This window comes from Anomalospiza imberbis, chromosome 17, assembly GCF_031753505.1.
Source record: "Anomalospiza imberbis isolate Cuckoo-Finch-1a 21T00152 chromosome 17, ASM3175350v1, whole genome shotgun sequence".
NCBI lineage: Eukaryota > Metazoa > Chordata > Aves > Passeriformes > Viduidae > Anomalospiza > Anomalospiza imberbis.
The window spans coordinates 4,577,504-4,600,226 of record NC_089697.1 but is presented as its reverse complement, the minus strand read 5'-3'; the positions used below and the strand labels follow the sequence as shown (position 1 = coordinate 4,600,226).

General features: G+C 43.1%; 1 long non-coding RNA gene across 1 annotated transcript in view; it reads right to left on the bottom strand.

The window, feature by feature from the left end:
• LOC137484007 (uncharacterized) overlaps positions 1-22,723 on the bottom strand; it is a 62,542-nt gene that overhangs the window by 542 nt on the left and 39,277 nt on the right. The window contains exons 4-6 of the long non-coding RNA XR_011004711.1: positions 14,593-14,648; positions 10,699-10,855; positions 376-583 (exon numbers count right to left, since the gene is read on the bottom strand). This is a non-coding gene — a long non-coding RNA (uncharacterized lncRNA). The remainder of the gene's footprint in view (positions 1-375; positions 584-10,698; positions 10,856-14,592; positions 14,649-22,723) is intronic.

Sequence of the window (22,723 nt, the reverse complement as noted above, 5' to 3'; positions counted from 1 at the left end):
TTTGTGGTTATACAAACTGTATAGGCACAGTTCCTAATAAAAATAGAGTACTGTCATTGCTAGTAAGCTCAGTACACATATGTGGTTCTTTTTCAGTTAAAAATATGTTTTTAATTGCATATCTAATCTTATTTTCAATAATTAACATATAGTCTTGTTTATAGAATTGAGATTTCTAGAAAAAAAATTGTAGGAAATACGATTTCTTCATATTTATCCACATGTATCTAAGAACAGATCCTGGATATTCTTCTCATTACAGAGATACCCTCAAAACCCTAATTTTAAGGTGTTTCTAATCACAGCCTTGATCTTGAGGGATCATGGGGAGCTGTCAGAAGGTTCTCATGAAAGACACTGAGAAATGGTACATACCTGGTGGCTAAAAGGTGGCATTTGGTGTGATGTGGACCAGCCCTGGAGTGATGACCAGCTGCAGTCATCGGTGCAGCTTTTCCCCTCTGAGGCATGGTCCTAGGTTTTATTCTTCTGCGTGTTCCCTGCAGGAATAATGTAGAGTGGCAAATGTTCAGGCAAGAAAATTTGCAGTTGGGCTATGTCACACAGTGTCAGAGGATGCATTCTGGAGGGTACAAAGAAACAGAAACCAGAATCAAATGAAATATTAACAGTTAGATTAGATGCAACAAAACTGAAAATATGGAATTTTATTGAAATCAGTTTAATATTTCTAAGAATGTATCTGGTTGGTATCTGGTGGGAATGATTTTCTAATTTGATATTTCAGCACTCAGAAATGCCAAATGTTTAAAAAGTCACCAATGGTAGTGTTTCAGTGGAAAATGTTGACATTTTTTCACTTGAACATCACTGATTCTTGGGGAATATTTTATTCTACAAAAGCTTTCCAAGACACAGCCAAGTCTACATACATACTCTCAAAAGGAGAGTGGAAGGGTAAGGGGGACATTCTTAGCAGAGCAAATGGAGTTTAGGATAACAGGAGCAACTGATGTTGAGTGGGAAGGTGAGTTTGTGCAGTAACTGCTCTGATCTGAAACGTAATGTCCAACCCCGTCTCCTTTTCAACTTCAGCTCAGAGAGAGTGTCAGATCCCAATGTAAACTTTCCCATCTGTGTTATTCTATTAACTGAAAGGGAAAGGGATTAGCATGTGTACTTGTCACATCTTTTGACCTGTTGCATACTGAGACCCAAGGTAATGTTAAAGCAAACAGCATTCTTCTCCCTCTGCCAGGATAAGCAGGGCACGGGGGTGGCGTTTTGTGAGAAGAAAAGAAAGCCAGACCACGTAAAACAAAGTACGCACCCTGTGCAAAAATAAATCTTGGACGTTGAAGATTTCCAAAGGGTATACCTTAAACAGGGTGAGAGAGAGAGAGAGAGAGAAAACATTTGAGAGGAAAGTTCCCTTCCCTGCCAAGCAGCAGATGGAGGGCCTTCCCACGGAAATAGCTGCAGAAGACAGATCGCTGACAGAAACCTCTGCCAAGAGAAGGGGGTCCCACTCACCCCCACGTGCTGGTAAAAGCTCAGTGGACAAGAAAAGAATTCTCTGATTAGATCTCCTTCTCCAGAGAAAGGGGGTTGGAGTGTGGCACATCTCTCTTTAGCAGTGTGGCCCACCACAAAAAGAAGACAGGTTTTGGAAGGATTACATGGTTTGGGGTTTCATTCCTTCTTTTCATACAGATCCTGTTTTTGCCCTCACTGTGAGTTTATAGAGCACATGTGCACACACACAGACATGCCTAATGGCAACAATAATCGGCTTTGCCTCTCCATTCCTCTGCATTTTATTTCCACAAGGCCTTTGCAGTGATTGGGAGAAGATGAAGTGTTGGATGCTGACACTGATAGAGAATCCATTTGGGGATAGAGGGTTTAATGAAGCTGGGCACCAAAAATCTCTTTTTCAAATGTTTCAGTTAACTTGGCACTAAATTATTCATAGAAGAAGAAATTGAGGGCTTTCTGCTCCTTCTGCTTTTTTCCCTGGATGATTCTGATTCCTTTGTAAAAGTCCATAGGAGTGCATGTACTTTGTGAAAGAAGAAAACAAACTGAGCATCTCCAGGACAAACCAGTCTGTTCAGCAATGAGAAAAAAGGCAATTAACTGTATTGCTATCACAGAGAGCCAGAGGAATGGGACAGGATGACCTGGGTACAGTGTGTTAGGAGAGAGGTTCTTCCAAGCAGGTCTAGCAGGTACTCCCTGATAATCCCAACATTTGAATGAGAGCCATTATATTACTGTTATGGCCAAAGCCTGAGTATCTGATGTCAACAGAGTACACAATTAATGCAATAAATTAGCCACAACTGAGGCCCAGTTCCATTTTTGGATCATTTTCTCTGCTTATCCTGCATGAACAACATCAACAAGTTAAATTGAGTCCAGCAGTAGATTATCATGATAGCAAAACACATGAGGAAAGGATGAGGGAGGTAAATTTGTTCAGCCTGAAAAATCTAAAAGTTAAAGAAGGGACTTTAACTGGTGCCTGCTACTACTGATAGATGGCTACACAGGAGACTGAGTCCAGCTTTTCTCAGATACAGTGAAAGGATGAAAGGCAATGATAACAAGTTGCAAGAAGACAAATTCCTGCTTCATTAAAAAATAAATTGAAAGGAGGACAGTTAAGTTCTGGAACAGGTTGCACAAAAAGATGGTAAAACATCTAACCTTGCAGATTTTTAAAACTTGACAGAACATGGCCCTGAGAAACCTTAGCTACCTTTGAAGCTGGCCCTCTTTTAAGCAGGGGCAAGTTGATCTACAAATGCCAGTTTCAATCTGAACTAGTCCATGATTCTGAGAGTACCAATTATAATTTCTGCATTGATATAGACAATCACCTTCTGAAATCCCCAACTCTTATCTCAACCCTAATGTCCTCCTCTAAATGAAAACTTATTCTTTCACTCCTACAAACCAGAAAAGCTTTGCTGCAAATAGAGTCGGCACCACCTGCCCTTTGTGCCTTCATGGCAGGGTTTTAAATTCTCTGTGAGCATCATCATCATCACCATCTATGACAAAGAGGTTTCCAGAACAGTGCAGAAATACTGGCAAAAAATTCCCCTGAAACACAGTGCATTTCTTCCCACTGGCAGAGCCATAATGGGAGGAGTCTGGAGAGAAGACAGCTAAGGGTGACACACAACTCTCCTGCTGTGACAATAAGGGGTATCAAAATAAATTTATCAGGGAGAACAAAGAGGAATATCCTGATTTTCTCTTGATCATTTTAACAGGAAATATTTCCCTGTACTTTGCCAAATACTAGGCAAAGCTGGGTTAAAGCTGTAGACCAACTCAAGGGAGATGGAGCATGGCGTGTAGGGAGCAACACTGAGCTTGTCCTGTGTTGTGAGGCACCAGATGAGATCCCAGACACTGCTGCTGGGACTCCTCACCATGGCTCATGGTGTTCCCAGAGCAGGTATTAGCCCCTCTCTGAACAGACTCCTGAACCACAATCTGTGGCAGGCTGTTATAATAACTGCAACCATTTCAGAGCTGTGATTGGAAACGTTTTCAGGGCGTAATTTTTGTCTGAACAAAGGAGGCATTTTCTGGAGGCCATGTGGCCTGGGTCATTGTTTTGCTGCAAGACATAAAGAGATAAGAGCCCTCACACTTCACCAGAGTTAGTTTTATCCCTTTTCACGACTGGAAGGACCCAGACTGAGAGTACAGGGCGGTGTTATCCCAAATTTCCTCATACAACAACATTGCCTCCTCATTTTCTTCTCAGTTCCTGAATCATCTTTATGGACTTGTCTTAGAGCAGTACATAAACTGTTCCTTCCACAGGCTAAGGCTCCACATGCTGTGCAAGCACAGGATGCAACCTTGACACCACTTCCATGGTGCCAGCCTTCCAAAAGAGATGCATACAGTGGTATTTGTACAAATTTATAGCCTAATGCCTCTAAAATGACATTTTTAAAGTTCATTGTAAATGCACTGGCTGACAGAATAATTCCAAACATGGAATCTTGACAATATCTATGCAGAAGTTTGTGGATTTATTCATCTCTGATATTAGATATTAAGAGGTCTAATTACCCAAAGTCAGATATGAAGGTGCCTGGGTTCTAGGCTTGATATTCACACAAACAGACTGTTCTTTTTAATCAAGTAATTACCTTTTTTACAGCTGTGTCTGATAATGTACATGTAAATACGCATGCACATAAATACAGAAACATCCACATGTTTTTGTACTGCACACTCCAGATAAAGAGGAGCAGGGCAAAAAACACATCAGGGCCATGTTTCACATCACAAATTTCCAGTCTCCTGAAACAGACAGACAATACATGTTTTCTCTAGGATTATTCAATCTGTGTACCAAGACAGTGGCTTTGAAAAGACCCACAAATTTTCAACAGATCTTACTAGGACTGCTCAGCAGATTTCCACTGTAGTTATGTACCAGAAAAATGACCTGCTTAATGCATTTTAAGTATTATTAAAATTTTTCTTGAATTTTTTTTTAATTCTGTCTGAAGAGAATATTAGTTCAAGTATTTATAGCCCATTTGGTGGTGTTCTGACACCACAATGCCAATATTCCCACCCCAGGTGCTGAAAGGCAGAAGGATGCACACACCCGTGAGTAGACACAGACAGGCACACACCCCCAAACCCTGCCATGCTCTGTGTGCAAGAGACACCTGATGATTTGTCCTTGTTTAGTAGCAGCAAAGTGGTGGGAAAAAACTTGGTGTGGGATGTTTTAATGCCTTAAGGATTTCTATTTACTAGTTTAAATAATGTTTCAGTTTTATAAATCATGATTATTCAATACATACTTTTTCATCGTCTATTTAATTTAACCATAATCTATGTCTTCAAATTATCACTAACAATTCTTATCATCTGCTTTATGTCATAGCTGGTGGGGTCTGAGGTCTGTACAGGATGGTGACATTTCTGATAAGAGTACCTTCAAGTTTTTATTCTTTAGAACAGGTGAAAAAAAGGATCACCAAAGCATTTCTCAAAGTTGTTTCAAAGATAGAGACCTTTCTTTACAGGGAGGAATTTAGATCAAGTCTCTCTCTAAAATAATAAGTGATGGTGAATAGCACTGGTCACGTGCCTTAGAAAAAGCAAGGGTTTTTTACCTAAACTGTGAAGGGCAGCAAACTGCAAATCATCCACTGGCTTCAGTGGAGTTGAGGTTTTACACAGAGTGTTCTGAAGAGCAATATATCCTCTGATTGCCTAAGTGGGAGCAGTATCTGGTCTGCACTTGATCTTCCCTAATGTCACTCATCACCCCCAGTCTTTGGGTACCTCTAAGGTCAGTGTAGACCCTGTTCTGTCACTATCCTCCCTGCAATCAGTGTGCACACTTGGTATAAATGGTAAATAAACAGCAACTGTACCAGTGAAAAATAATTTCAGCACTGTCTGTCTACCTTATGTGGATATGGGTGTGAATAACATAAAATAAAAGTACAGTTCATTCAGAATCAGTCTGAGTTTTGAACCATGGTACATCATGGTCTAGAAGCAAATTGCTGTCACTTTGCTTATTCCTTCCCACTAAAAAAGTCTATATACACCAACATGAAGTCCACAGAGAAGTCTCTAAAAAAAAAAAATCAAGTTAAATCAACTCTCAAATTCCCATGTAAACTGAGTTTAAGAGTGGAAAATTTCTTTTACCTATTCTTTGGGTGGTACAAAAATCTAAAATTCCTATAGCCCTGCTTCCCTGGGCCAAGTCAAACAAGGATATTGTCCTTTTAATGTCTTAAAGGCTCTGTTTTCTTGTAATGCCAAATGCAATATTTTTTTGAAAACACTACACCAGAAGTTTCCCAGCTGAGAAAACAGGCTGGTGAAAAATGGTTTCAGAAAATGAAATAAACCATGCAAAAGCTGTTCAGGGTGTGTGTATGAAATGAACATCTGGATTTGGCTTGTTAAACTGCCTCCTTTTTTTACCTCTCTACCCCCCCCCCTTTCTTTTTCTCACAGCTGTTTGAAAGAGTCCTAAGGGCAAAGAGACAGGTCAATGGACTGGGTTACACCTTTTTTTCTTTTCCTTTTTTTTCCCCGAACCTCTTTGCACCTACGCAAGGAATCCAGGCCACATGTGTGTTTAATAAGTAGGCACAAACACAGAGAGAAAAAAAAAATCTCAATTCCTGTTGGTTCTTAGGAGAGACACTGAAGGAAAAATAAACTCCGGATTTCAAATTTTCTCTCTCAAAAAAAGAAACCTTATGGTTCCAATAAAATATTTCATTAAAAGCCCAATGGATTTTTTTAAAAAAATCATGGTCTTTGCAGAATGTATCTTTTTCCGTCTTCTTTTGGAGAGGTAACAATGGGTTAATCCCTTACCTGCTGCAGCAAGAGAAAATTATGAAATGCCAATGGCCTGGGTTCACTGAACTGAGTCTTTCTATAGACAAAATAGATACATACATTATATTGAGTGGGTTCTTATTTAATTTCAGTCTGCAACTTCCCCAGTCCAGAAATGAAACAGAGAACAAAAGGAACTGAGAAATTATCTGGAGGTGAGGTTTTCTGAGCAGCAGAGGACTCGCCTCTTCCTCCTGCCAGCATGTCCGTGACACTGCTACAGCCATGGCCAGGAGCAGAGCATCTTCCAGCTGTGCCAGGGCCGGAGGAAGCTCCCTCACCTGGCTCTTTTAGCCAAGGTCTGAGAATTCTGTTAGGTCTAGCCTTGGGTCCACTGTTTTCACCACACATCTCAACCACCAGCCATTGCTGCTAAGATACCTCCAGTCCACTGACAATGGCCTGCATGTAAACACCCCATTCCTTTGAGTCACTGGACCCTCATGGAGACACCCATGGAACGAGGCCGTCCGACCTGAGCAGACATTGACAGCAAACCCAACCTCTCATCGGGAGCTCTACCTTCTGCCCAACAATGAACAGTTCCTATGCTCCCTGTGCACGCAGCCACACATATCATAGAATGGTGGAACAGTTGGAAGGGACCCCTCAGGATCCCCGAGTCCAGCTCCTGGCCCTGCCCCAGCAGTCCCACCCTGAGCCTGAGAGCGGTGTCCAAACACTTCTGGAGCTCAGACAGGCTCGGGGCCGTGACCACTGCCCTGGGGAGCCTGTTCCAGTGCTCAACCTCTGCATGAAAACTTCTTTCCTCATATCCAACCTAAACCTCCCTGACTCAGCTTTTCAGCTGAGACAGAAGTATTGCACTTGTGGGTTGATCTATATAAATACCCACCTCCTGCTGCTCAGAGGGTTTGCACACACAGGTGGAAGAGTTTATGATCCTTGTAGCAAACCTGAACCATGAATATTTACTCCACTTCCTTTTACTGTTGCTCCTCTGAATTCTGCTTGGGGTTGGTTACAATATTGCAGTCCAGTAAGCACAAAAATAAGTCCCCAGATCCTTGAGTTTGTTTGAGGAATCTTGCTTTGGATAGAAAATTGATGCTGAAAATTAAATATCTGAGTAAAAACCCTTTGCAAAACACAAGTGCTGGTGCCAGGAAAGAAGCTGTATTGCTTAACGTTAATGCTATAACTGAGACAAGGCAGTGATATTTCCTGGAAAAAGCTTTGCACAGTAGCCTACATGGAAAAGCCAGTGCTTGGCAATGGGGGCTGCATGTACAGAGCAGATGAAACACACAGCAGCAGTGCTGAGCTTTGGGAGGTCCTTCCACAGAGGAGAGGGCAGTGCCTTTTGTTGGTGTGGTGACCCAGGATTTGAACTACATAAATACAACCCAAAAAAGTGAACAACAAACAAACAGTACATAGAAAAAGGATCCCACTCCAGCCCCAGCGCTGGCTGCTTGTCAATCCTAGGTCTGCATGGGATCCATGACAAGAAGACAAATCTAAATCTGAAATAGAAACCTACCAGTGGGTCATTTTACAAGGGGGAATGGCTTCAGACTGAAAGGGAATAGGTTGAGATTAGTTATAAGGAAGAAATTGTTCCCTGTGAGGGTGCAGAGGCCCTAGCACAGGGTGCCCAGAGCAGCTGTGGCTGCCCCATCCCTGGGAGTGTCCAAGGCCAGGTTGGATGGGGCTTGGAGCAACCTGGGATAGTGGAAGGTATCTGCCCTTGGCAGGGGTAGAACAAGATGACTTTTAAGGTCTCTCCCAGCCCAAAGCATTCTGTGATTCTATGATGGTTCTATGATTCTTGCATTAAGCTGGTCCAATGATTGTTGTAGGCCACAATGTTTGGTCAGCAGAAACTAATTTGCTCCTATATTCCAAGTTCATATCTGCTTCAGTAGGGCTCAAAGACAGAATTACCTCAAAATCCAGCTGAAAGTAAAATGAATTCCCCTTCTTTTCTCTCCTACTGTATTTTTTTTTAATAAAAGACCGTGAGAAGAGCATGGAAGTGAATATTATTTATGGAGCACCTAATAAAAATGCTGTGGGGAAATAATTACTGGAAACATCTGACTGTGTGACTGTAAATGCCTGGGCCCCAGCACACTGATTTAATGGACCACTGCTCTACTCTGTTATGCCTTGTGCTACTGACTGCAAGCCCCCTGCCCTCCTATTAAACCCCTCACATTGCTGGTAGATCAGGACTGGATTCTGCAAGGCTTGTGGCAATTTTCCACAGAGGGATAATGTGAGCAGGGGTGACTCTGTGTTCACAGAGAAGCCTGGAGCCAGCCCTGGGAGAGAAAAAGTGCTTAGTGAAGAAATCACAGTGAAAACCTGGAGAGTTTGTGGTTCTGGGACTGAATAATGTTTCATAATCCAGACACCAGGTGCTTTAGGTATTTCTGAAAGACACTGGTTAGATGTTAACTCTTCCCTTTTTTTATTTTTCTTTCAACCCTTTTATCATTCAGAAGCGACCAAAGATTTTAAATTTTGACTGTTATTTTCTCTTCAATATTCCTTTATGACCTCCTGAACCCAGTGGTGCAAAGCCATGCAGCCTCCCTGAACAAAGGGCATTTCTTACTCAGAAGAATTACTTACTCCCCTCCACTGTTTCACAGATAGATGCAAAAATGTTAAAATTCACAAAACACCTTGTAAGTGATATGAAAAACACAAGGACTTGAAGTTCCTGCTTTCATTTGCAAAAACAGTCCTGGAGAAAGACCGGAGGGCTATCATTTAACTGCTGCTGCTGTCTTGCTAAATGAAGAGGAGAAAGTAAAAGGCAGCTCACTGCCACAGTGACAGCAAGAACAAAATCACATCCACTCCTTCTGAACCCAGCAGTTAGCATGTTTTTTGGGTTTTTTTTTCTTTCCTTTTTTTCTTTATTGATGGTTTTAATGTATTATTTAAGTTGGAGCTAAAACAGACCATGGAACATTAAATCACTACCAAATGCAAATTTACCTATATATCTGAACTCCATTTTCTCCTACATTTACAAAGCAAAATTCTACCATTTGAACTGCAAGCTCCTATTGCATTTAATGGGAGGCAGCAAACTCCAGCCATTACTTGGAATATACATGCACTTATCTTGTTGTTACAGGTCTCCCTCGCAGAACTAAAAGAGAGCTTTAGTACCAGACAGTATCTCTCTGGGGTCATACCCAATGAATAGTGTTTTTTGAAAGGATTATTTCAAAGGAACTCTGAAAAAGAATCTAATGACTTGCAAGCTACAGGATTGCAGCATGGGAGGAAGTAGATAATGGAATATGACAGCAATGCATTTTTCATAAACCCAGTGATTTCTATCATAACGAGAAGCCCATCTATAATTCGGAGAACTCCCCCCCAGAAGGAGACCTGCACTGTTGCAGAAAGTGCATTGGAGTACGAAATGAAACAATAATGATGATGATGTTACTGATGAGTCCCACAGCTCTGTCTTCCCTTCTGTCTCACTGAGGTTCGGGCAAGAGGAGCCATTGCAATCCCCCTCTGCCTCGGCATCACTAACCAGGGAAGCTCAGAGCACACATCAGAGACCTCATGATAGATGCGAAGCCCCAGAGAAGAGGCTGCTCTTTATCTGCTGAAAGTTAAGGCCTGCATCTGCTCTCAATTAGCAGGCAATTAGGGGAGTTGAAAACAAACCTGTTTACATTGGCTATGAAGTCTAAAATAATTTGTGAGATGTCAGGGCAGGATATTAAGATGTTAATGATCTTGTTTCTGTACTTTGTTGCGTGCGCTGTAGTATCGCACCTTCCTTCCGCGGCTCTGCGCACAGCGACGGGTTGATTTGCTTCTGGGAGGGAGAGAAACGCCCAGAGGCTGGTTTTGACAGGAGGAGAAGTTCTGTTTACAAATAATATGTATGGGAGACCTGAGGACAAGGGCTCCTTTGAAAAAAAAAAATTAAGGGGTGGATGTTCATTTGTAACTGTGAAATAATGTCATGTCATGGATTATAGCCTTCAGAGGTTTCAACCACAATTCCCATCATAAAGGCCCAGGCTGTAACCTCCTGTCAGTGTCAGAAATGGTGACTGAAAAAAACAAAAAAATGCTGTTTGCAACCCTTTCCTGGGCTTATTCCCCCAGCTCTCCCTCTATAAAAGCACAGCCAGGCAGGTGACTGTGGCACAGGGAGGTTGCTTGCCCCACTGAGACATCTAAGGACAACTGTGACCTCTGAGCTTCAACCTGATATTTGAGATAGGGTCCTGCTTATTTCTGTGTCACTTCCTTACAAATATCTATTTACACCATCAACTCTTCCAGAAGAAAGTTTTCACCACTGACCTCTCATTTCAGCAGCATCACCAGGGGGAGGTTGCTTAATGTTCAGCTTCTTGGCTTCACTTGGGTCATTTCTGGGCAGCCACATGAAAAAAGGTTTGCACAAACATTTATTCTCCTTGGGCAGAAGGATGAAAAGCAGCATCAGCATCCTTTGTTTCTGAAATCACAGAATTTGTTTCCATCAGCACAATACAATACAATACAAGAACAGTGGAATTGATGAGGAAAGTGCAGAAACACCTGCCTGGAATGTGCATTTTGTACCTTATTTAATACAATCAGTACATTCTTACTGGCTGCCCACATTAATTCTGTCAAACTTGCAGTGGGGCTTATTGCCATATTGACCTTATGTGACACAGTCATCACATCTATCTTTGAACCACCAAAAAAAAAATTCTAGTAAATAATCCACTCCAAGTTGACAAAATTAAATTTTTACTGTTCCCACTAATGAACCCTGTTACCGTAATTATTTATGTCATGTAAACAGAGCTCTGAGTTCACCCTGCCCTCAACAATTCAAAAAGCCAGAGAACAAAAAGTGCACCACAGGTGCCACTGTGCCCTCTTGTGTTCTCCTTTGGGCCATCTCCTCTTGTCCTCTTGGCTTTTTTCACCATACAATATGGATCCAGCTCTAATAAGAGCCAGGTGCTCAAGCCCCCAGGCTACAAAATAGCTTTAATTACAGTATTAATAGCATTCTGCTAAATCAGAAAAAAAAATCCCAAATAGGTCAGTATTTGTGGTTATATTTTTCAATGTCCTGGTGCTTGTTTTCTTTCCAATTTTATGTTTCTTACTGGCATTTATAATGCCTGAGAGACATTCCAGATGCCAAAATAGAGGTGATCTGATCTTCACATAATATTCCTAACTTTCCACAAGACGAAATAGCAGGAGGAGATCAGATCTACATTACACCAGCCCCAGAGGTACACCCTTGAGTCTTGACTTCCTTAGATGAAAAGCAGAAGAGCTCAGTATTATTAGCATTTATTGTTATTATCTTAATTGCTACTATTATTAAGCAGCCCATGAAATATATTAATATAAATAACACAAACATAGACATTTGAAACATGAATTCAAGCACAAAGAAAAGACACCTTCTATTTACCAAATATTAAACTACATTTCTTTAATACTTTCCATTAATAACTCTTGCAGATGCATACTGCATGAGTCAGTCAATACTAAAGGTTAGGACGAATGTGGACAGTATGGGAATGCCAGCTGAGCTCCTTGGTGGATACTTATTGAAAAGATTGTAAAAAGGGGGCTTTTTTAAAAGAAAAAAAAATTATATTAATGTAGATTCTGCCATTAACATTCAGATCAAGCCAGTTCACTTCAAAAGTTGGAAAAATCAAACTGTTGCTGGTTCATTTGCTGGTGTAGGGGGCCTCTCCTGCAGCAGGGGAAGAGGGAGCCATAAGCTGACAATTCTGCTCCATGAAGGCTTGGAAAGACACTCTGTTCTTCAGGGTGCTGGAAACAAAACTTTTCCAGAACTTTCCCAGCAGGAGAATCATGGCCATGAGCATCACAGCTCTCCTGACTGTGCAGCCCCACCATGGGGTGCCAGGCCGTGATCCCTCCTCCACGGCTTCTTCATCCCAGACAAGCAAACCAACACCTCAACATCCACCTGCCAAATCATGTCCCTTCTGCTGCTTCCACCCCTCTCACCACCAGCAAAACCTGGGCAGGCACCAAACCCATTGTAAGCACCCTGGCCTCATGGAAGGTGTCAAGAGGGGGTGGCAAGAGATGGTCTTTAAGATCCCTTCCAACCCAAAGCTTTCCATGATTCTGTGATTCAGCCGGTGACCATGCGACGAGCTCAACACTTTCACTCCCAGCTCTACTGACTCCTCAGTACCAAGAGTAGTAAAACATGTTTTTGTCAGTAAACTACAGCGCTGTGACTCAGCCCCTGACACACAGGGTGCAGTCACTGTGTGTACAGTAACACGGTGCCATATTTAGAATTTCTGACCATAACCACACTAGCAAAAAACTGCATTAGATCAGCAGCCAGTTTCCCGGACTCCCACTCCTTGTTTCTGACTTCAGGAATTCAGATTATTTGTCTTGTACCAAATAAAGTTGCTTAGGAGATAAAACAGTAAGAAGGAAAAACAGAGGGGCCTAACAATTAGCTTTAATCTGTTCTGTCTTGAATAGATAATGCTTGTAGAAGAAAACAGCAGATAGTAAAGACACAAAAATTGCAGCAAATTGAAACCTAACATGAAAATAAACCTTTCCCCTTGATTTTTATTTTTAAACTTTGAATGTCATCCTTAGCAGCACATAAGTAACTTGCAGAAATACTGTCCAATCCTCATTAACTATATTTGTCCTCTTTAAAGCTGCCTGTAAATATCAACATAGGCAGAGCAGAAGACCCACAGAGGAAGGTGTCTGAGTTTACACCGTGGCTACTGCTGCTTTCTGCACTCAGCTCTCAGGAGGGAATGCTGCAGCTGGCTGAGTTCAAGACTTTTTTTTCCCATAAAGACCAGGTTTGCTGCAGTGTAAAGACTCTGTTACTTAGTTTTCTTTCTGTTGGTTTTTTTTTCGGTTTTTGTTGGTTTTTTTGGTTGGTTTTTTTTTTTTTTGGTTGGTTTGTTTTGTTTTTTTTTTTTTTTAATAACTTCAGGTATTGCTCGTAGGATGAAGAAAATCAAGACACTCAATCACACAGGATGTTTTGGGATTAGAGAGGATCAGAAGCTCATGCTTTCATTGCAAGAAAGAGTGTTTAACAGTGAGACCAGATGAGATCAAAGATACCTGTCCTGGGAAAAGAAAGGCAGATAAACCATCACTTAGAGAAGGTGATGAGTGCTGGGAGAGGGGATCCGGGACATATCAGATAACTCTGACCTAGGTCCCAAAACATCCCCTGTCTGCAAGGAAAAGGAGGCCTATACAGGTGTATTTATTATTTTGTCTACACTTCTTTCTTTCCCATGCTATTTCAGAGAGAATCACCTGCACACAGCTGCTCCCAGGGAATTGCAGGGATAACACCTGCAGGCTTGGGAGTCTAAGAAAAAATCGTGGACTTCAAGTGCAAAAGGTCACGGCTGGTCCTGTGGTTTTAGGGCTGCTGCACCACAGAGTTTCACTGCCTCGAGTACACTGCCAGGCACTGAAGGAGAGAGTGTCCCAACAGCTGAGAGCTGGCACAGAGGCCAGGGGAAGTCCAGAGTCTGGAGAGCTGCCCTGGAGAGCAGGAACTGAAGCCTTTGCAGTGTCCACTCACTTGTCCATTGTCGTGGGCAGAGGGCACAGCACTGGCACACCCCAGTCACTGCAGTACTGAGTGACCTCTGCATAGCACAAATGAAGTCAATCCACTCGAAGGCAAAACTGGGCTAGAAAACTGCTCAGCATATTCTTTTATTTATTTTTTAGTCATTATTTTAATGAATATACACAGCCTATGATGATGGGGCTTTGTTCTAGTTTTTTTTTTTGTTTTTTTTTTTTTTTTTTCATTTTTATAGAAATAATCACAGAATGGTTTGTGTTGGAAGGGACCTTAAAGATTGTCTTTCCCCCCCCAACCAGGGATGTCACCCTGTAGATCAGGTTGCTCCAAGCCCCCTCCAGACTGGCCTTGGATACTTCCAGGGAAGGGGCAGCCACAGCTTCCCTGGGCAACCTGTGCCAGGGCCTCCCCACCCTCACATGGGAGAACTGTTTCCTAACAGATCTAAATCTCTCCTTCTAAGTTTAAACCATTGCCCCTTGAAAACAAAAGATAACGGTAAAAATGGTCATAAAGGAAATTGGCTTTTGACCTGTTTGGATTTCTTTAGGTGCTGGGTTTTGAAGAATCCTCTTCTATCAATAGCACTAATAGATCCTACTGACCTGATTCCTTTGGGTCCATTTCCAGGGCAGGGAAACAGTTGTGTCCAGCTATCCAACTGAGACTAAAACAAGAAAAAAATCAGAACTGTGACAATTAAGACACTTAGCAGTATTGCTATTTTACAGCAGACCCTGGAAATCCTTTAGGTGGGCTCTCTCTCCTTTCCACCTTATTCTCCACTACAAAAAGCCCAGAAGAGCTCTGGGTCACCCACCAGCTCTCTGGAGGCTGGCAGCTCCAGGAGAAGGGGGCTGGCTGGCTCTGCTCTCTCTGTTTATTTTCTGGGAAGTCAGGCCTGGTCAAGTGGAATGAATGTTGTGTTCATTTTAAGAAAGTTTATATTTGACTCTGGTAGGGCTGGGGAGGAGGTGAATGATAGGAAGAGGAGGGAAGGACCAGAGACCTTGTGGGGCTGCCCCCACAACACCACAGGCAGCCCCATGACCAAGGCAGCAAGAAAATTAAGCAAAGCACCAAAATCAAACACGCCTGTTGCTGTTTTTTCTTTTTTCAAAGCTGAGAGATGACTCTAAAGCTAAATCCAGCTCTCACTCCACAACTGACCTTGTAGCTCATGAAAAAAATGTAAACTAAATCCCCTACTTTTAAAAATCATCTTCTAAACTGTAGAAAAAAAAACATTTCCTAATGTTGCAGCACAACATCTCTTTTTGCTACCCACACCTTGTGGAACTCAAAGTCTCATCTGCCACTGCTGCCTACAAGACAAAGCAAGGGGATGCTTTTTTTCATGCAGTTCTTGGAGCAATTCTGCTGGGACAAGGCACAGAGTAGAAGTGGAGAAAGGAGCTGAACCAGCCTGGACTTTCACATGAGCTCTGCACAGTTGCATGAAGCACTTTTAAAATTTTTTGGGCTGTATCCTCAAAGCAGGATAACATAAAGAGTTGATGCCAATCCGTGGCTTTGCATCTTTTGCAGGGCATCATTCCCTGCCCAGGAACTGTGTGGAGGGAGTGTCAGCAATCCTGCCTTGGCTGCTCACAGAGGAAGCAGTAAATGGAGATGCTCTGTGCAGACTCTGTGTTCCCCATGCGGTGTAAACCAAAACCAGTTCCTGCAATTCTCTGCAATAATATAGAAGGTTTGCTGGCTACTTCTCCCATCTGTCTCTTGTGGGTATAGACTCCTGGCCTCTGAGGAAACCAAGAATGACATCCTACTAGATTTATAATCACAGGGATTTATAAAATACAGTGTTGTTTTTATGTGCCTTGAAGTGAAAGGGGAAAATAAATAAATAAACTACATGGGCGTTGCCACTGGAAAAAATAAATAAAAATCTGATCTCAATCAACCAACCACATTTACTACTCTGCATCCATGGCCAGGCTCACTGCATAAACCACCCCTGTCAGCTCTTCATTCTTTCCAATACTTCTTAGGAGCATCCCTCTTCTTCAACACAACATCCCTGATTTCAAAAGCCAGACACAAATTAATTCCGGGAATCCTATGGCGGGGAGACATTAAAACCCATTTAGAGGTTTCTGTGGAAGGCTCTCTCTGTGCCTATTTCAGGCAGCTCAGCCCCGGCGTGGCTCGCTGGAGCCAGCCTGGAGGAGCAGGAGGTCACAGGTCTGCGGCGGATGCAGGGACACGCCAGCCTGGGATGAGGCAGCCACCGAGGGGATGTCTCTGTGGAAGGCTGGGAGGAGGACACTGGGCAGATCACTGTTGCAGGGAATTAAATAAAATATTTCTCTTTTTTTCTTTTTAACTCCTTCATTCTAAGTCAAGGCATTAAATCTCACAGGTTTCATTTGCAGAGACCAGATGCCTTCAAGATTTCTGCTACAGCTCTCCATGGCTAGGATAAAGAAGTGTGGTAAAAAAAGGAGGGGGAGTGGAGGCTCTGTGTTCAGAAGAAATGTGTCTAACACATCTTCTGGGGTCTGAAGAAAGGAAGAGGCTTCCTGTAGATTTGGAGGGTTAAATTACCCCTCAGGGTTAGGTGTTAAGAAGCATTACTCCTTCCAATACTTTTTATTAAGCATCTCACTGTGGTTCTCTTTCCAAATGGCTGTGTTATGATGTGCAAATGGCTGGGAGGACAAGGAGGACAGGGACCTGTCCCCTGGCTCACCTGGCCTGCAGTCGGGAGGGTCCATGGGTCACACATCAGCTGCACCGCAGTCGCCCGGTTGCACTTTAGCTGCTGGCTCAGAGCATTACAGCACATTTTCTTCTCTCTAGCTCATACAAATCATGCATTTTGTCAATAACCCCACCTATTTTTATATTAATTTTATGGGGACTTTTTTTTTTCCGGGTATTGTCAAACCCTGCTTGAGACAATCCCTGGGTAAAATAAACATTTCCTGAAGATACATTTCCTTCCTTTGTGCTTCAGAAGAGGAAGAACACCTTGTCCTAAGCGGATATGGCGAAAGGTTTGGGTTGTTTCAGGGAATTGACCATCGTTAGGAGCTAAGCTCATGCTCCATTTGTGACTTACCTGGTATTTTTAAGAGCAGACAAGAGCACTCAGTGTCATGTCCACCTTTTAGGACTGGTGTGGTCAATACTCAACAATTGCCTCGAAACTCCCTGGGTCTACAGTCACATCTGCAGTGGATGTTGTTGAACAACCCCCATCTTCAGCAAGGACCAACCCAAAACCCCAGCCCTGCTGACTTCCCCAGCATTGGGCTATGTTTGAACCAGCCACTGATGCAATGATTATATTGGTTTATGTTCCTTCAGGAGCTACAAGCTGAAGCCAAAGTGGTCAATTGGTACTCAGGGAAAATAGCTGGTGAGAAAAAGAGTAAGTTGCTGTGTTACAATTGACATCCTCCTCACACCAACAGCCAGGATTTGAGATGAAGGTGGCAAAACTCCCCAGATATTCAGGTGTTGTGATAAACAAGAAGCAAAGCCTATTACAGCCTTCTGGGGGAGCCAGTCCAACCACAAAGACACGAAGGAAAATCTGAAAAAGGACATAAAAACTTATATCCAGAGGAGACTAGTTCTTACCAGTATTTCTCCCCCCAACTACTTATATGATATTGTAGTTTATATGATATTTGTAGTGACAGGACAAAAGGGAATGGTTTTTAAACTAAAAGAGAGTAGGTTTAGATTAGGTGTTTTGAAGAAATTCTTCCCTGTGAGGGTGGTGAGGCCCTGTCACAGGGTGCTCAGAGAAGCTGTGGCTGTCCCAAGTGGGGACAAGGCCAGGAAGTGTCCAAGGCCAGGTTGGACAGGGCGTGGAGCAACCTAGGACAGTGGAAGGTGTCCCTGCCCCAGAGGGTTGGAACAAGATGATTTTTAAGGTCCCTTCCAGCCCAAACTTTTCAGTGGTTCTATGACATTTTTGAACTGTGGGAGTCAGCAAAGTGAGATTGTAAAGCCAGTGCAACACACTGATACTTTCAGTCCAGACAACAACAGAACAGACATTTTTTCACGGGTAGAGATGGACAAAAGAGTATTACTTAGAACCCCTGGAGGTCTAGGATTCAGACAGCTGATTTTAGTAGTTTTTAGAGCTCCATTAATGTTTTTCTTTGTGTTAGTCAAAGGACAAGACTTGTTCTTGCCTATTATAGAGACCTATAGATTGCCTTTGGCAATCCCACTTCGGCTGGCTGCACCTCAGTTTCCAAACGACACCAGGAAAACAAAGAGAGCTATCTGCCTCCTTACACACCTGGGGCCAAATGTTTTCTGACCATAACAGGAACAGCTATTAGAAATCTGCCTTAGACACAGACTTGAGAAGACAGGCTCAAAAGCAATATTTTAGGGAACAAAAACTAAATGCAAAGGAACAGAAACTAAATTCCTTGAAAGATCTATAAGAAAAAAACACAACAGACACATAAATTATTTAGGAAAACTCAGATGTCCATTAATGGCCACTTAGACGGTGTTTTGGCAGGATATCCTATTTACTGTGCCACTCTTGTATCCCTGTATCTGCCCATTTTGCTTTGGTGTGTTTGTGAGTCATTTCTGCTGCTGTCAATGGGCTGAGACTCTGCAGCTCCCCAGCTCCTTATGGCCACTCCTTATTACCATACCAGCTCCAAAGGCCAGCACCCAAAAAGCCTTCCATGGACCAGCGAGCAACAAAATCCAGTCATCACCCCTGAGATGAAAGGAACTGTGGCAGATACTATTTTTTTTTTCAGCTGTAGATCAGTAAAGCCTCATTTTAATAAATGTGTGATCAGATCTTTGTCTCTGCTACCCAGCAAAGTTTTGTAAGGTGACAGAGACCAGAATCTGGCCAAGGAACACAGAACGCGTGGAGAAGTCAAATTCCATGCTCTTGGGTGCCGCCTGCAGGCTTTGGAACTTCAGGTTCCAGACCCACATTGAATGTAGTCACTCGTGGAATAAAAAGGGGACTTATTGCATTAAAATTCTAGAGAAATCAAGAATTAAAAATATTGAGGTTTTTTGAATCAGTTTTGACTACGTAGAAGCTGAGATGGGCATTTTATTCTAACAACAAGTCTTCACAATGATTTAGAACCCAAAAATAAAATTTAATAAACAAGCCAGAGAGCCGTAAACTCAAGTAGATCAGCCTGGGAGGAAACACATCGGGAGTATCAGGAATACCCCCAGATGCTTCTCTCTCTAACACAACATTGCGCTTTGATGAGGCCTCACAGACTTTCAGCCACCTAAGTGCCTATGAGGCTACTCGTTCCAGCCCCAAAAGGTAGACCACATACAGAGACTTAGAGAGCTGCTGCTATTTTCAAGCTCCTTTTTCCTTTCTTTTTTTTTTCCCATTCATTTTTGTAATGCTTCATGCTCCTGGACTGCAGAAGTCCAGAGGCTCTGGCCACAGTGTCCACAGACAGCCTCGTCAGAGCTGTGATAGCAGAGCAGGACAGGAATGTGCCACCTGGTATCACAGATTGGAGCTACCTGCCCATGGCCAAGGGCTCTCCTGGAGGTCTGGCATCATTAGTGCCTTCCTGCACCTCTTTGTTCTCTGGCTTTTTCACGAGACCTCGGAACTGTTTCCCAAAAGGCTCAGCATTTGTTCTGGCAGCTGTCCATATTTTGCTTCCTCACAGTCCTCTGGGTCTGAGGCTGCTGCTGTCTCCCCTCCTGCTCCCGTCCCACCACTTCCTCCCCACGTCCCGTGCCTGAGGTAGGACTCAGCTCATAATGACCCAGTTAAAAAAACACAGGTTATTTGTTTACGGAGCACATTGCGCTCTCTGAGTCCAAAACAGCTCAGAGGGGATGTGGGGGCCCCTCCTTGGGTAAGTAAAAGTAGTTTCTGATACTCAGCAGCCTGAGCAGCGCTGGGGACGTGGGATTTGCCCTGAGGTGGTGTGTGCAGGGGCTGTAGGGGATGGCAGAACCTCCTGCTCCCCAGGAGTGCCAGAGGGGATCCAGCAGGGACACAGAGGGTGTGGGGAGGGCGGCCGAGCCCCTTGCTTGGCCCTTTGTCTGTTCTGAAACAGGTGGTGAGTGGAAGGTAAAACAAAAGGCGTAGGAGTCAAAACAATTTCAACAGGGAAAAATTAATTTGCCCTTTCTGATGATCTCAGACCCAGCCAGTGTTGGATCCTGGCTGTTTTGACCTGTGATATCGATGGCCATTACAATTTTGCTTTCAAATTCCTATTTTCTTATAAAAATAGAGGGTTACTCTACCAGCCTTCCCCAAGAAATATATACCCATTTCTATAAAGAACAGTAGATTTTTTTCAAAATAGATCCATAATGGCTTTTATGTTTTTGCCAGCTTGATTCAAACTGAAAATACTGATTTGGTTTTAAAATTTATAGAATCATAATAAAGTCTGAAAGTTACTGGTTTACTGGTTGTCTGAGTTTTTTAAACTTTATAACTGGGAGTTATATGTCTTGTATAAATATAAAAGAAAAATGAAAAGAATAAAAAGAGGGAATAGGAAAAATCAACAAGAAATACAGAAATGGTAAGTCTGTAAAAAGACTATATTAATTTTAATTTTTTTCCCCAGAAAAATGAAACCTTTTACTACTCTAAGAATTTTTCATGGAAATTGCTGCATTGTCCACCCGACTATACTCAGCTTAAAAAAAAATTGTACTTCAAGAATACATTTTAACCATCACTCATAAAATACAGTCTTTTCTCCTTTTCAGTGCTTTCTCTCATATGTCAAGTCTCTGCCAGAAGTTCAAGGCCCTTCTCACTGAAGAAGAAAAAAAGGGAATGAGGCAGAAGCGAGAGCAAGTGAGATTGAAAAACGAGGAGAGAGGAACAGCCCTGACACAGCAGAACTGGGAACGGTTCCGTGTCCTGTTGAAAATCTCCAGCAGGAGCCACTGAAATCCATCAGTGTCCCAAGTGCCTGGCCAGCTGGGGTTTAGGGACACATGGACACCAGCTGGGCAGGGAGCCACTGGCAGCACAGCAGAGCTCCCAGGGATGCTGGGTCCAGCATTGTGAACGTGCAGGAAACAGAACCAGCACCAGGCACCCCATGGGTGCAGCCCTGAGAGGGCCCAGCTGCACCTATGGATTGATACAGGGCTGGGCAGGGGAAAAGGGGGAGGAGATGTCCAGCTGGCAATTGCCAATTAGCTGTTAGATTTTACTAGGGGTCTGAGTGATATGTTGCTGCTGGTTTGGACTGAAGGTTATCTCTCGCTGCTTCGTTTTCTAGAAGGAAAAAACCCTAGCTAAAACTCTCTAAAATATGGCCATTCTTCTTATGGGGAGATTTTTCTTCTGAACAAGTAAGAACAATATCTAGAAGGGTTTAGGGAAAGCATTATGATTTCTTTTCTCCTCTTACAGAAATCCTGAAACTTGAGTGTTAACATCCATGTGAGAATGAGTGGGAGCAAAGAACATGGATTGAAGGTCTATCTTGATAGAGTATTTTTTCATCCAGAGGATCCCAGTGGCTTCTCCACCACCACTAACACTAATTTTACTGGAGAGCTATGAGCCCATGGTGAGTAAATAGACAAGACACTGCAAAACAAGGTCCAAGGAACCAAACAGCGCCAAGAACTCCAGTGGGGGGGATCTCAGTGGATAAGTGCAGACCACCTGTGCTGGCTCCAGCAGCATTCCAACCAGTGCCCAGCCCTGCAGCTGCATCAGCACAGCACCTTCCCTGAGCTGTGAAGCTCAGAGCTCTCAGAAAGGGGCAGTGACATGGCACAGCCTGCACAGCTCCTGGCCCACGGCTGACCTGCCCCAAAGCCCCCAGTTCCCAGCAGAACCCAAAGGCTGCACCCACACAGCCCCACACACCTGGGGGGTCCCAAAAAGGACACTTTGCTTTCCTTTTCTAACCACAGTTCTGACAGAAGGGCCCATGGGCTGAGTCCCACAGAGGTGCAGCCCCCAACCTTCAGCAGACTCCAGTGATGGGCTCGTTCTGTGCCCAGACCTGCTCCTTTAGTGACAAAAGTCTCCCTTTTACCTCAACTTGTTATGAATCTGGTCAAGCCTGGTCTTCTGTTTCTTTTGAAATCAGCAGGAAAAATCTAGTGTGGGAGAGGATCAAATCTATTTCTCTGTCTCCAGCTTCTACTAAATGCCAGACTATCCTCATGCAATGCAACCTGAAGGCTTCCCCTCTGACCAGTCCTGTTCCTTCAGCCACTTGGCTTCCTCTGGTGTTTGTATTCTGGAGTCCCAGCAGCAGCAAAAACAGCTGCCAACATCCTGGGAATATCTGCCTTGGAATATCAACTACTGTGTGAAGCTGCTGCTCTTCAGTTTGAGATTTGTGTTTGCAAAGGAAATCTGTCCAACAACAACATCGAGAGAGGAAAAAAGGAGGAAAAAGGGCTTTATATAACAGAATTAACAGAGCTGTTGCAATAGTAACGTGAAGTTAATGGGCAACTTTTCCTCCTCCTTTTCTGCCCCCACCCCAATCTCCTCCTCTAACAGCAGTTTAAATTGTTTTTGTTTCCAAGCTTCTTTTACTGGCCACTCACACAGCCCCGCACCCTTTGTCTAATTTGGATCTCAAACTTCCATGCAACAGACTCTTGCTGTAACTGTAAATCTTTTTATGGTCCTTCTGCCTCTGAACTGTAAAAGCAGTGCCACTGTAAGCTGCCTAAATGGGTCGTAAATCCACTTAGTGCACTGAATGAGGAAAAAAAGATTTTAAG